Here is a 16789-nt window from a genome sequence, read left to right on the forward strand (position 1 = left end):
AAATTATTACTTTATGTTTGATTGAGAGTTTCCATTGACAGCAATTATCAACAGAGAATTACATTCTGGAACAAAACTCCTTAGGAAGCAAAAAGTGTGAACAAAGCTGTTAGTGTTGGGAATCGGTTCCAATTTTACAATCGATAACCGGTTCTACTCAAGTAACCGATTATCGATAGTACAATCGGTTTTTTAAAATACTAGATTAAACCTAAAGTGAAGTTTTATTCATGCACATTATTAAACTCTTAATCATTATATGCATATACGTTATGTCTATGATTGAAGTAATTAAGTGTTATATCAAAAATAGTTCATTTTTACTTGCTCATTGTGGCTTTCATCTGCGATTTTGTTAAAGATAACGTCTGAACACTTACTTATATTTTGTCATTTTTTTTGTTCGATGATCGATTTTAACCAAATACAATCGATTGTCGCCGATTTCAGGCACAACCAATCGATTTTCGATTATAATCGATCATCGGAACATCACTAAAAGCTGTACATATGTTTGATTAAGAGTGCTCAATCATAATGGTGAATAGCAGAGAATTAAACTCTCGAAACAAATGCTTCGTACCCACAAAACAATCTCGAGAGTTTAAAATCAGAAGTTATGATTGGTCATGGACAGTTTCCATGTTTACCCTTATTTCCCTTGGGGTAAAGTTTGCCCCTTAGTGTAAATTTAGTCATACAAACGGCATACAATATATATTCAATTACTTGATACTAAATTGCGGTTTTGAAATTTCAGAAAGAAAATTGGCTATCACACATCGAAAACAACATTGGCTTTGGAAAGTTCTTGCAAATACATGATTCCATCTCTCAAAGTTCAATGTAGAAAAAAGTTGTCCCAAGGAGCGAATTCGCGCATTGAGCGCTACAAATACTTTAACATTCTTACAAATTCACAACGAGTATATGTGTAATTAATGCAATGGAAGTACTTCCGATGTTATGCTTAACATTATTTCGGACTGCAGTTCTCTCCGACCGTTTTGAGGGAAATTGATAAACTAAATTGAAGCACAAAGAGTCTTTCAAAATGGTACAAAATCATTATGCTATATGACCACCAGAAATGATGTTCTTATGTGTGTTTTAAACATAGATACAATAATCTATTTAACATAAGAATAGAATACTAATACATATACTTATACGAATTTGGGCATTCATAAGTTCATGTACTGTTTCTATCGTGTTTTTTATGTTGCTGTTGTCTGTGTTGTTTCTTTATTTAGTTTTACTGGTAACTTCCGTTTTTTCGTATGAACTCTCTGATGAAGACAGCTCAATATGTTACTGTCTATTTACATATATTTAAGTAGAATTATATTGAATTAAAAGTTGATATTTCTACCAAATTAGTATTTTGTGCTGAACATATCTATTTTAATGTTGATGTATTCTTTTGTCCTTGCGGAACAAAAAAAACCTGCCTTATTTAATATTCATGGTTACGATATTTTTCTAGTCAAATCGCCCACGGTATATACAACGAAGCATAGTAGTGTATCAGGGATACCCGACGATGTCATAGGTGAGTCTTTAGGAATGGTCACAGACAACTGGATGTGTCCTTTGACAACAATGGTAGATGAAGCTCTTTCAATGATTGGTGTTAATTTAATTTAAAATCAAAGTCATGTTTCAACGGTTGATGATCCCCCAAAAATAGACTCTAACATTTTTCTTCTCAAATATGCTCTCCTTTATTTCGACCCCCCCCCGGAATATTAATATTGATATGATGAATGCTTATGGTGTCTGCAATGACTTGAGAAGATATTGGATCTTCCTTCTCACTACAGAAATATGCCAAGTATGCGACAAATCATTCAGTCGCTGAATATTTAAACACGTAATAAAACACATTCCAAGCTTCTGAACAAGGTAATAGAATTCAACAACCAATATAACAATAATGATTTTAACACTGCACTGCCTTTAATCTGTTATGTACGTGCATATGCCCCATAGATCTGTATATCTATAAAATCGACCAGGGTATTTCTGTTGTTTTATTTCTTGTTGTTGTGTGTCTGTACTGTTATGAGTGTCCTGAATATAAGCTATAGATTATGAGACTAATGAATTAACTTGTGAATCTGAACTAGCATAGAGTAATATGTCAAGCAAAACTTCAAACTTCAAGTTTCAAAATATATCATGTTACAACCATAACTATAAGATCGTTGATATGAAAGAATTGACCTAAAAAAATACCGAGAAAAGGGAAGCAACTCCAATTTCCCAATACCTCTTCTGATCGAAGTTACCTTTTCTTATTGGTCTTGACCTCCAAAGGGGAACCACAACATTCATCCCATATCGGGACTGGAACATTATTATCCCCCTTTATAATAGATGGTTAACAGACACTTTATACTCGTACACTATTATCATTGTGTCATTCAAGAAGGCCATCCTTGAAATTCCCATCGGTATCGTAACAACATGAACGGATTTTGTTCTCTCGGAATGCTTCATATAAAAAGCAATCAGCAGCCATCTGGATAAGACTTGGATACGTTATCTCTCTATTAGTTTGCACGTTTAGCTGCATTGATTGGTTCTATCTACAGACAAAACTCGTTATGTCGAACTCCGTTATCGTGATGTTGTGGATATGTCGAACTTTATTTGATTTTTTACGATTAGATTATACACTTTAAAACATTGATCGCAAATTATTTGCTGGAGTGTGACACTGCGGCACCAATGTCTTGCAGGAGTGTTCATTATATATCTGTAATCGCTGTGGGAATACAATTTGTATGCTATTTATGGCTAAATCAGGTACAATACCATATACATGTAAGTTTCAACTTGTGATAAATATAATAGATACATACGAATACACAGATTCCTGCTAGTGCAGTGGACATTTAAGCTAAAGAGTCTGTGCAAAAACATAAGCTTTCTAACTTCAACATCACAATTTAGTGTACTACAGTGAATTCAATCATTCCTAAATAAGTTATACTGATATGTCTTTAATAAGTAACTAATACTAATACTGGCCGAAGTCGGTGTTTTAATCCGCAAAACGTGTTATGTAAAGTCATTAGTTTTTTTACAATCAAAGATCATGTAACTAAGTCTTATGTAGAGTTGTCTACTAAAATCAACTTCGAAAAGTTCAGATTCTAGCCTATATAACGCAGGATTAATGTACCCATTTAAACATTAGCAAGGTATCTTTTTTTCCAGAGTTTTCTGTAAGGAAATGCATTAACCCTGTCAAGCCAAACCTATCATTACACCTTTCCCCTCCGACGCTATTGACATCATAATTACATGCTTGTGTAACCGTGCTTCTGTATATGGTGTTATTATGTTTTCCGCTGTACAAGTGTTGTCTTGAACTTGTCCATTATTATATTAAAGTCCAAGTCAGGGTTGATCAACCACAGTTTTACTAAAATTATGTACACAAAACGTGTCAATGCATCAAAATAATAATAATAATAATAATAATAATAATAATAATAATAATAATAATAATAATAAAAATAAAAATAATGATGATTATGATGATAATGATAATGATAATGATAATAATAATAATAATAATAATAATAATAATAATAATAATAATAATAATAATAATACTACTAATAATAATAATAATGATGATGATGGTGGTGGTGGTGATGATGGTGGTGGTGGTGGTGGTGGTGGTGGTGGTGGTGGTGATGATGATGATGATGATGATGATGATGATGATGATGATGATGATGATGATGATGATGATGATGATGATGATAATGATGATGATGACGCTAAATAATATACCTTACGCTCACAGTACTTGTCAGCGAGTTTATTCACGGCCATTTCATTGTTGACATTGTCTTCCAGTGGCCACACGCATAACCACACAGATGCCGCTAACAAGCAAATAGAGATAAATAGCAATGCGGTTGCTACGGAGATATCTTTAATGTCCTTGAATCCCATACTTAAGTAGGTTTAAATTAATGTTGCCATGGTTTTATTAGGAATGCTTTAAGCAAGTCAAAGCCATTGTGGATGAGGTTTGTGTTTCAGTATTAGTTTAGTAAAATAGACAATTTTATATCCAATGCATTGCAATTATAGGGGCATGCTTACTTAACGTAACGGACAGTTCTGTTAATGACACGGGAACAACAAGAACAAGTCAAGAAAGCAAGCATCCATCGTAATTTTAGCCTTTAAACTAGGCCTTTATGCTTTGCCTTTAAACTTGGCCTTGAATGTCAAACGGAGCAAATATCAAGACATACGCTTTAAGTAAACACATGAAAGGCGTAAAACAATGTTTGTTTCTACTAATCCGACCGACCCCATTTTCCGCCGGACTCTACACTTTTTGACGTATGTATTTCTTTCGTAATTTCCGAAAAAAATGTGCAGGTTAAAGTTTGAACTGGCCGACTCAGTCTCTTATCTCTTATCTTCCTCGATGGAAGTTCTGCCTTCCCCAAGTCATTAGAGTGTCACACATAAGCTGAAGTTTTTTTCTATATAGAACCACGCAGTCTCCTACGCTGCATAATCGGCAGCCAACCCGTATTGTTTAAAACTTGTGGTGGTGTGTTAGCTTATTTATACTCGCACTCGGGCCTTGCCCAAACGGCTCCGTAGATTGTTAATCATTTTAGGTTGTTAGAGCATAATGCACAGACAGAATGTAACCCTGGTTAGAGCTAACCTGGTTCTTAAACGTGCACCAGTGTATAGCACTGTCACACGGGACCCCCATTTAACGTCCCTCCCGGGAGACGATTAGTATTTTAGTGATGCGACGGGGAATCGAACCTGCGACACAGGACTGATAGTCAATTGCGTTACCACTAGACCACGGATCCGCCACAAACTTAAAAATTGTTTCGTTTTTGTTTTGATTCAGCTGGCAAAAATTTGATTGATTGGTCAATATTTATCTAAAATTGATATAAACCAATAAAATGATTTTAATGTGCAAACAAGCCTAAAGATAACCTGCGGACCAATTAATAGGCTGCAGAGAGATGTTTACTTCTTAGTGCTTAAGATAACGTTTATCGTACATATAATAATTATAATAATATTGTTTAGCTAAAAAGTACTAAACGGTAAATAATTGTGACTGACGTATGTTCAGTCTAATAAAACAATGAATAATATAGACACAAGTCAAGTGGCCATACAGTTTACCACGACCCTATTGCACGAGACAAGTTCAACGCCCAACATTACACTTAACGACAGACGGCGTACACACCAGCGGAGAAAGACTACATACAAAAACAACTAAGACATTCCACAACTCTCCACGGTGAGAAGTGATACAACTAGTTATATTCCTTAATCCAGCTATTTTCACATATTTACTATATATGCTAACATATGGAATGAACAATCTGATCATTTCCCCTAAAGGCCTGAGTGACGCACTCCTTCACCAGCAAACAAATCAAACAAAAAACACAAAAAACACACAAAAAAACAAACAAACTACAAAAACAACAACGACCAAAAACGAACACCCCCACACATATACACACCTGGGAAATACTCGAGATTGTTTATTTCAATAAATTTATTTTGTATTCCGGTTCCCGTTAACATCGATCAGTAAATATTGATCATTCAAAGCATAAACGCTGCAGCTTTTGTTCCTTGAGCAAACCTGTAAATGGCTATTAGCCAATGAACAATACACGGGCAATTTGGCACCCTACCTCGACACAATGCCAATGAACAGGGGATGCAAAGCCGAGGAATTAACAAACCAGACATTCCGTGAACGATGGTCGTAGTCATAAAATGAAACACAACAATGCATTTCAGAAACTATTTCCTGGATTTGATATTTTACTCGGCAGCATAACTTCGTATCCAGGAGGAAATGGGAGAACTCATATTTTTGCAAAATACACATTAGCAGACACTTGAAATTTGTCCGTAAGTGCCTGTTGGCATCCCTGATAGATGAATAAGTCTCTCTAACAGAGATTTCTAGAGTTTGTTTGACATAATTTGTGGCCGTTCAAATCGTTTACCACTATTGACACTTAAGAACCTGGACAGGTGCATGTTTTCATCAGAATTGACCTTACGACAGGATTTGATTGACAGGTCCTATCAGCCAATCAGAATGCAGGGCTGATAAGCCGTGTTGCTATCCGCCATTTTGTCCGTCAAACTGACCAGAGTCCGTCATATACATGCGCTGGCAATTCCTCGCCTTTTTAAGTATTATGGTAAAAATGTGTTGTCATGGCACTTGTAATTCTGATACAAGGTAGCCAGGCCGACTAAAGATGGCTTCCAATTCGTTCCGTATTCGAAACCAGCGAGTTATTTAGAAAAATACAAGTGCTGTATCAGACTCTGTGGAAGACCTCATCAACAGCTGAACTTGGAAATTTTGAAAGATCGTTCAAAGGCGAAACATCTATACGTCTGTACAAAAGTATTTTTTTTAACAAAACTACTTATTTCAATCCGCTCAAAATTTATTTAATACTGAAATTGTCCGTGCATGACCTAAATAAGTGTTACTATTTTTAAACTATAACTATAAACATCGTACATTTATGCTTTGGCTTGTGTTGTCAAATCGGCATTAATGGCCATTTAATATCAGGTTCAACATGGACACGATTGATTTCATTCAAGATAGATGTATTTTTGTTGATACCGTTATGTAGTTTTTATAAACTGCTTTGCTTTCAAACTAAATCAGGAAATATCGTACAACTAAATTTTTGTCCGAACCATCGCATGCTTCCGAATCTCATCTACTCGTATGGATCCTATGTAAACAATGGCTTTTGTAGCTGTCATTCCGACACATTTCATAGATTTCTTATTTTCATATCAGCACTTTGTCGACGGGAAATCCAATCAAGAAAACCCTGACCCTCAAGCAGCTACTGTATTTGACCAGCTCACACCAGCTAGGCCTCCTCCAAAACTCAGATAAATATTTGAGCCACCCCCCAAAAAAACGAGAACAGATCGGTCTGAATCGTTATGGTATTATTTTCTGTATAAAACAATTTATTTCACTGTACATTTAAATCAATTATTATGTTCATTAGAACTTGATTCTGCCAAACATGTGCTGTAAAGACTTAGACTTATTATGAATAAAGAACAAGTCAAACATGTACATATTTTCATTGTTATTCTTATATTTTGGGCCATTTACGTAAATCTACAATATTTAATGATAGTTCATCCAATGTTCAGAGTCCGGATCACACGCACACTCGATTAATAGTATTCTTAAAGTTGCACTCTCACAGTATTCTAGTTTGACACTTTTTGTCTCAGAATCGGCTTATTTTGGCATTCTTTAAATTAAGACCTAATATATAAATCACAAAGCAAACTTCTCCGAGCCAAAATATGATAAATGCAATCAAATCCTGTGTAAGTTGTCAAAGTTATCAATCTGTGAAAGTGCAGCTTTAACAGTGCAAAATAACTTCTGCTAATGCTATATATTTTAAAATATATTTGCCATTGCAATAAAGAGATATTCACCTACAATATCATACATAAACACCAAAGAAATATCAAAGTTTAAGTAATGTTTGCAAAACAACAATGTATTTAATAAATCTGATATTAAATATGCAACAACTGGTGTTATAATCCAGAACTGAAGCTAACATCATAGAGGTACATCCTTCCAAGAATCCATCAAAACAACATGCTGAACAACTTCAAGAACTCTCTTCAAAAGACCACACTTTCCTGAAATAAATAAAAGATGCCAATATTAAAATAAATCAGTTACATGTATTGTTAAATATTTTAATACTAGCTGTAAATGCTACTGCCTTTGATGTTTGCTTCCTACATGTATATCATAATGAAATATTGACAAGATAATAGCTAATGTTGTCACGTAACAGAGTTTAATACTATAGAATGTGACGTAATACGTTATAATTAAGATATAATTAAGATTTAATTAAATGGATATGTGTCTACATACTGCATGTTTAGTAATGTAGGGCATATTTGATTGTCATTTGAATATGAAGATGGTTGACAGCCGACCTGGTACAAATGTACAAAATGGTCATGTTAATTACAAAAACGTGTATTCCTGTGGTTGTAAAGCTGTCATAGGTAGACAACAAATTAGTACAAATTAGTATAAAAGAGATGATTTGGGATGTGAAAACAGAGTTTTGTTAGGCACGGAAGGAGACCGGCCTTGGGTCCTTAATGGACGGCAGTTAGGATGCGGGATTACCTTAAATGTCATGCTGTATTATATACTGATTATTATACTTAGAAAGAACGTGGAACAATAAAGACTTAGAACACTTGAACAGTTGTTGGTTGGTTACTGAACGAACTATCACGAAAGTTAAGTGAGCGGTGGCGTTACGTGACACGTAAAAGTTTGGTGCCGTGACCAGGATATTCAAGAACAGGGTTGACGTGGAACACAACGGCGAAGTACTGAAAACTATTGGATCACATTTGAAACGTAAAAGAAAAAGGTACATGATGACAACTGCGGTTCGAGTGACTATGGACATTGCAGCGCGACCAGGCCACGGGACAAAAGTTAGTGACATTTTATTACTTTGTATTTCTTGCCTAGATATGACATGTGTTGCTATAATTTTGGGATATTTAACGGGGCAAAATTTTAAAGTTTTGGATAATAAATGCAATCAGAGCAAAGCTGTTTTTTTGAAAGAACCCCTAAGTAATCTAATTTCTGACTTAACAACGTTCTACATTATTAAGTACAATAAAACCATTTGATTTAACTAAGAATAAACTAAAGAATGAGTATTTAAGGTAACAAAGATAAAAATATTGAGAAATTCGATAAAAAAAAGTAAAACAGGTGTGAAAAAAACGTTGTTAAATGCAAACGAAGAATCATTTAAGTACATTATTGAATAACTAGATGAAAAAGAAAACTAAGTCATTTAAGGACATTAATTGAATAATTAACACGGAAAGAAATGTAATTAAAAGAATTTGAGTAAACTTATTTAGCAGGTCTAACATTAATGAAAGTTGCATAAATACAAAAAAAAAAAATGACTTATACTCAGGGTTTAGTGCAAACACTGAAGATAATACAAAATGAAATATTTTTTATGTCGAAGAAGGAGACAAATGGCAGGTTTCATTACTTCAGTTGTCATGTAACTGTAAATAATTGTCAAACACATCAGATAGGTAAATGAATGCAATGTTACCTGTAATTAACTTGACATTAATGATATGAAATCATTAAAATTAAGTAAGTTTATAGTCTTGTAAATAATTGTAGTATTTTGTCAATATATCATTTTATATAATTTTGAGTAAATTGGTGATGGTTTTAAAGTTGTTAAAATCATATAAATAAATCATTGTTTGGATCATAGTAAGGTCTGAGAGAGAAAGCGTGCAAAACGAAAAGTAATTTCTTAGATGTCATTATATAAGTGTATCGCCTGAATACGGCAAGTAATTTTCAATTTCGAAATCACTAATAAAATTGTTTGTTAGGTAGTAAGTAATCTAATTAAATTATTTAAGTAACTCACAGATTAGTTTGGTAAAACTAATGAATCAATTATAAAGTTGTAAGTTATCCGATGATAAGCATGATGGTAACATGTTAAGCTAGAGTTTAGCTTTCTTATAACTGTGAAGATGTACAAAGTTGTACAAAGATAAACAAAGATAGTGGTCAAGAAAGACCAGGTTTCTTAAGTGATTGGAGATGATACGTTCAAGATATTGAATTTCAACAAAATTGTTGGACTCCTGTGAAGTCACATTAGGGTGTGAGTTATTTAATAAATTAATTGAATCACTTATGTATTAGTTTTCTTAAAATAATGGACTACTTATGAGCTAACATATAAGCTTTGTAAAATATTGCATAAAGAGGTTCTTAATAAAATAAAATGCTGTTCATAAAAAACAAAACGTTTCACAAAAAAAAAACTTAGGTCAAACATTCATTAAAATCAAACATACGAATACTTACGCACAGATACAGTAATTAATTATAAATGGGGCCACTTTCAAAATATAAGCCTGCTTGAAAATATCAACACAAAATTTCATCGTAATAGCAACACCTATGTCAATGAAAGGTAAAAGTACAGGTAATATGTCACGTGATACGAACAGTTAATATCAACATTATTCTTCAGCGGATATCGAGATAATATACCTAGTGGCGATATTGTGTTAAGTGGTCATCGGTGTTTCATAAAGGATCGAACTATATTCTGGTATTGCGTATGTGATGTGCTAACCAATTGGTTACACTTCGGAATATCCAGAGGAGCTAAGCACACATTCTCGTATGACCTGTGCTCGGCTTGACGTCACATGATCAAGTCTTTAGGACCGTGATGATTCCTGTGTGATGGACAACACCAACTTGAGATCGTTAGCATCTTCAATAACATGAACACTTGCACACATATATCTAAGTACACTTCAAGAATTAGCAGTCGTATAATGGCAGAACATTTCGAGTCGGTGGGGACATTCTACAATCAAACAACCCCTTGGCTATAAACTCTACATCTACAACAACACGGCAGCAGCAACAACAACAACGATGATTCCCTGTCTTCAGAATGATAACATGAAAAACAGCGCTACATAAAACATTGACTAATTACCAAATTTGACAACAGTACTGTCAGTGTTAATTACTTGTACTCAATCTGCAGTGTTATTTTCAAATTGTTTACTATGTTTATTAATTACCTGAGGGCTAATTACCAATTAGTCTATATTATGTCAGACATTTTGACAAATAACGTGTCAGTTTACTTTCTATTGCTTACGAAAAGAAAATCTTGCATTAAAAAGGGACGGTATCTATACAATTTGATATCATTGTTTGGGATTTAGGCACAGATTTTCTTTTGCGTATTTTTTGTCGGAAATACAATTTGATATCATTGTTTGAGATTTAGGCACAGATTTTCTTTTGCGTATTTTTTTTTTTTGTCAGAATTACTTTTTTTAATTTACCTGTTTGGGGTTGAGAAACATAGTTTCTTACGATTTTATTTATCTATTCAATTATAACCATTGTTTGGGGTTGACGCAAAGATTTTCTTAAAAATCTTGATAAAAAAGGGACGAATGTCACGTAACAGAGTTTAATACTATAGAATGTGACGTAATACGTTATAATTAAGATATAATTAAGATTTAATTAAATGGATATGTGTCTACATACTGCATGTTTAGTAATGTAGGGCATATTTGATTGTCATTTGAATATGAAGATGGTTGACAGCCGACCTGGTACAAATGTACAAAATGGTCATGTTAATTACAAAAACGTGTATTCCTGTGGTTGTAAAGCTGTCATAGGTAGACAACAAATTAGTACAAATTAGTATAAAAGAGATGATTTGGGATGTGAAAACAGAGTTTTGTTAGGCACGGAAGGAGACCGGCCTTGGGTCCTTAATGGACGGCAGTTAGGATGCGGGATTACCTTAAATGTCATGCTGTATTATATACTGATTATTATACTTAGAAAGAACGTGGAACAATAAAGACTTAGAACACTTGAACAGTTGTTGGTTGGTTACTGAACGAACTATCACGAAAGTTAAGTGAGCGGTGGCGTTACGTGACAATGTTTTGTGGTTGTTGTTTTTCTCTGGACAAATAGTCCATTACTTTTGTACAGCAAAGTAAAGCTAAATGTTATAAAAAGCTTTAAAATAGGTCCTACCGATTATTTGTAAAACTTGTCATCACTGGTTTTCTCTTGCGGTTGACATTGCCTGGACTGGCAAATATCATGTGTGTGTGTGTGTGTGGGGGGCGGCGGTTTCCGGTCTTATGCTAGGTCCCCTGTTGCGGTAGGCTTGTTGAAGACAATAATATGGGGACTTCCTTATCTCCATCAATCAGAATACTTTAATGGTGTCAATGGTAAATAGCAGGAGACCCTCCACCAGCCTTAACCGGTAAATGGGGGGGAGGGTAGTGTGTGGTGGTTAGAACCAGCTGCCCGGTCAGCTTAGTTGGTTAGAGCGCCGGGCTAGTGTTCTGGTGGTTGTGAGTTCGAGCCCCACACCGGGGGCAATTTTCCTCCCTGGTCTACTTTAACAGCCAGAGTGTGTGAACATGTTCCACAATTTCTGAAAGAACAAAAATCAAAGCATGTGAATGTTTGAGCAATGCACAAGTTACAGATTGGTATCACCCACGATTGTCACTTGTCAACTATTACATTATTATTCATAAGAGGGAGTGTTCAATCGCTTAGAACTGAAACTTTTTATGCATAACTCCAATAAACCATTTCTGCTCATACTATAGAATACAAGGTTATACTGTTTAGCTGGCATGTAACTGTTATTTAATGTCACTTCCGGGTTCCCCATTCGGGCCATTTATGATTTACTCATATTGTGCGATGATTTAATCTTTAATTCAACAATACTGTAAGAAGGACCGATGTTATTAAAAGTTAAACTTACCCTTGTTTGCATTTACAGTATGCGTCACGCACACGCTTTTCCTTTGTATCGATGTCAATGTTGACAACATGGCGGCTATCCGATTTTCTCTGACTTGGATAGATTTCATCCCGTCAATGTTAGATATCGTCATTTTCTAAAGATATATCGAGCCTTCCGATGTAGCAGCCAGTTACAAATTCCTTTGACTTTTATTTTTTTCGCATTGTAATGTCACATTTATGATAATTTGTCAGGAATATCGGAAAGCGAAACGACGCGAGACGCCATTACTTCCTCGTTTGTTTGACGGACATAGACAGAGTTCGCTCCCTTGATATCAGGGGGCGTGGCTTAGAAGCCGCTGTCGTAAGGTCAATTAAGAAGAAAACAATTGACGTGATTGATTAAAATTGTTAAACGTTCATATCACAAACACAATTCCTTCAATATGCCTATAAGCCTTCATCTAAATACTAACCAAGACATTCTCGCTGTATATATGTCTTTAAAATGCAGATTTAAGACAAAAATGGACGATACATATTTCGAATAACTTAATTTTGTTAAATGTTGATATGTTATCCGATAAAATATAGATAATTAACAAACTTAAACAATAATAACGAACGATCCTAAGTCTGAGGTTAATTAAAGTGGGGTTCTATCCTGGTACGCCGGTTTCCCCTAAAATCGCAACACCACACTCTCGCGCAACATCGTGCATTCGAAAGTTACTAAGCATATTAAGTTAATTTCACCTTCTGCACAATCGTTTTCAAGTTGATACAGTTCAAAGTTACCCAAACAGTTTAAGAGAAGAAAAGTTTGACACAGATGCATTGTTCAGGGAACGTTTCCATTTAGATTTGGTAATACGTAAAGGGAACTTGTTAATGAGAATAAATGACCTCATTCGGTATCCAGTATTTAATATTGATCTTATCCTTATCCTTAGACATGCCTCAGTGATTTCATTCAGCCCATTGGTCAGGTAAATATTTAGGCCAATCAAAACACTTAGTTTCTAATCTTAAATTTAAGTTCAATCTAAGTTGGTTATTGAATACGGCCTGCAGACTTACAAACCTATTCTTTAATGTTTGCGTAAAGTAAATATACGGCGTCCTTTTATTGTAATTACAGTTAGAAAACCAAAACTGAGTTAGAGTTTAAATGTATGTTACTGCTGTAAATGATTAATTTATGTACATAAAAATGAATCCGAGGCAAGCCAAAATCGTTAAATGAATTTGATTAAGTCCAAACACACGCCAAAGAACAAGAAAAAAAGAATTAATATTAATTTTCAAATTGAAAGTACCAATGAAAACACGGACTAACTCATATGAAGCGAAATTGGTTTAAGGGCGCTAAGGCAACACCGAAATGATTATTTGTTTAGCATTAATTATACGGTAGGAAAAAAAGACAAACAATAATAATGCCATATAAAGATGCTATTTTAGAACCACAAGTATCCATATAGCCATAGCAGAAGTTTGGACGAACAATGAATAAGAAAATCATGTTATTTTATGTTATGCCCAGAAGCAAATCGATGGGTGAATGCGAAAAGGTTCTAACTGACATTAAACAAAGAAGCAGATAGAACCTTTTCGCTTTTACCCCTCGAAATAAACAAAGAAACTCTATCATACTACTTGTCTTGGTTAATATCAATAAACAATTGTTAATCATCAATTCATAAGAAAATTAATATAATATTTATATTTTGTGCTGTTATTGTTGCTTCTTTATTTCTATCTGAAACAACCCAAATACGTCAATTATAGATCATTTGTCCATACCCGACACCCATCAAATTCAAAGAGCATCTGATAATGCAAATCACAGGGAAATGTGATCCACAAATCTTATTAAAGGAAGTTTAAATCTGCAGGGCGTGACAGCATTGAATTACTTTGTCAGACTAAATCTCCACAACATCCGTGATCTGTTAGACGTTTTTCAGACAGCAGATCGAGAAGTAAAAGAGAACAAGGTTCTAAGTGATGTTTACAACAAGAGGCTGATATCATATGTTTGTTTTGAACCCTTGCTTTGGAGTGTAGAATGCAAAATATATTTGTGTCGTGAAAATGGTAAAATGACGACAAAGGCATATTTATTTTTTTAAAAGCGGGCCCTTAACTTGCTTTTTTGAGGACAACTAATTGAGAACCGATCCTTTGTTCACCATTAAACTACTTTTAGGGTCGAAAATAAGTTTTGTAGAACTGTCCTGAAACTGAAAGTTAATGGAAGCTTGCTGGGTTCGGGAACATGCCACCCGGACACTCGTAAAATTTAAGAATGTAAAAGCCGTATAAAAAGTAGGGAAAAAGTGGGATTAGTAGGGCCCTGTTAAAGGCCTGTAAATATACCAGTTGCAATTTGATGGCAGGTAATAACGTATTGAGATATAGATAATGGTTTAGAGTTACATATAAACTGGTACCAGATATCTTACTATCTTGATTTATTATTATGATAAACCCCATGTTTCGTATTTCATATCGGTTCTTGATACTATTATATCAAGTACTGCCAATTTTTTGAACTGATTGTCACAGCATAGGGAAGTAATTGTTTCAACCTATTACAACAGACATCGAGAAATTGAGAAACAATAGCTTAATGAGGTTTTGCGAAAATAATTGGTAAAACTAATGCGATTAATGTAACAAGTCCCAAAGTGGTAATTTGAAACTAAACATGAAACATCAGGCAATATAAAACTTTTAGTTCGTAATTAAAAGAGTACCTCACATCAAGAAAAGACAAATAATATACAAATGCGAATCAATAATAGCAAAAGGGATAAAATGCTACGCCAAATTATGCAGGCGATCTGCACAATCATTATTCTGCCTCGACACTCAATACGGATTGTCGTAAAGAACTGTTTTATGTATGAATATTTATGTAATACAAATCCATCATTATATGTCCTGTATTCATTTTAGTAGCTGTCTCATATAACAACCTTATTCTAATAATATCTTAAAGTGTACAATTTGCAGTGACAAACGTTTCAGGCTCAATACATCATTATATATGAAAAGGCACGCAACACCCTCAGCCCTAAAGGTAAATCTGAAACCCATTTTTTGGTTCGCGTTGTTCAGGGGATTTTATAGTATAGGCGTTTCATGATTCTGAAACCACATTTCAGTACGCGGTAATCATGGGCTGGTAAAGTATAGGTTTTTCAAAGTACCATGAAAACCGCGTGTGGGTTTCAGACTCTTGAAAGGTCTATACTGTTCAATATCATGAAACTGCGTACAAAAACGTGGGTTCAGACTACTAGAAGGCCTATAATTGAACAATTCAAATGCAAAACGGTTTTTCTAATTGCTTTCATCAATTGGTCTCTTCGATTGGTCTCTTTCATTACTATCATATTTGGTTTGCCAGAAAGTTCTTCCCGCACACTTCCGTGGTAATGTGATTTGAAAAAGAACCGATGCAGCGAAATTAGAAACGGGCAACCAAAAACGAACCCGGCAATTGTTGTGAAACAGCAGGAAATAAAATGCAAATGAGTAGACATATTCAACAATAATGATTTCAGTTAATATATGGTTTTATGTCGGTTTTGAAAGAAAATTTTAGTGATAAAGAAAGTTTTTCAATACATTAATTATAAACCACGTTGAAATGCCAACATGCAACTTCAGTGCATTCAATGTTCAGATCAAATTTGCAAATCCATATCACAGAATACACTCGAAAACGATAAGAACATAAAAAAAGATAATTACATAGCTTGACATGTCTGAGAGGTTAGTTGACAGATAGCGTGTTTGCTTAATGGTCCGTTATAACCAAATATGGAAATGTCAGCTACAGGCATGTCGGAGAATGCAAACATGCCTTATATACTATTAATAGGAAAACACAGAAACACGTTCTTATAAGCAAAAACCTACAAAGATTTTGGAATTGTAAGGAGCGCTCTTAAATCGGTCCAAATCCCAGTGAGTTTTACTTAGATTTTAATTAATCGTGCCAAGGAAGATACCGCCGACATTTACGAATGGCGGTATTTAGAAAGGTGTGTATTGTTCGTTGCTGAGTTTGTTGTTGGTGTTTGTTTGGTCCTGATCCTTACGTCTTAAAACAGAATCGTGGTTAAGTGTTTGGTAACTGTGTTTGTTCCTTAGACCCTTAATATTGTTAGCACATGGACCGGTAGACAAGGAGAGACCCATTGATTAATTTACACCATCCACACAATGTGAACTATCTTTTATTTATTTCATTAACATATGTAGAGCGTTGCCAAGTTGAAAAGGTATAAATACGGGAGAACA

General features: G+C 34.5%; 1 protein-coding gene and 1 long non-coding RNA gene across 7 annotated transcripts in view; both read right to left on the minus strand.

The window, feature by feature from the left end:
* Positions 1-16789, minus strand: part of LOC128240378 (dipeptidyl peptidase 4-like) — a 372769-nt gene that overhangs the window by 87876 nt on the left and 268104 nt on the right. The window lies entirely within an intron of this gene.
* Positions 7488-12109, minus strand: LOC128240379 (uncharacterized). Its single transcript, XR_008262163.1, has 2 exons — positions 11735-12109; positions 7488-7749 (listed from the first exon to the last, which is right to left on the minus strand). It is a non-coding gene; the product is annotated as an uncharacterized LOC128240379 (long non-coding RNA).

The sequence above is a fragment of the Mya arenaria genome, chromosome 7 (assembly GCF_026914265.1).
Source record: "Mya arenaria isolate MELC-2E11 chromosome 7, ASM2691426v1".
Lineage (NCBI taxonomy): Eukaryota > Metazoa > Mollusca > Bivalvia > Myida > Myidae > Mya > Mya arenaria.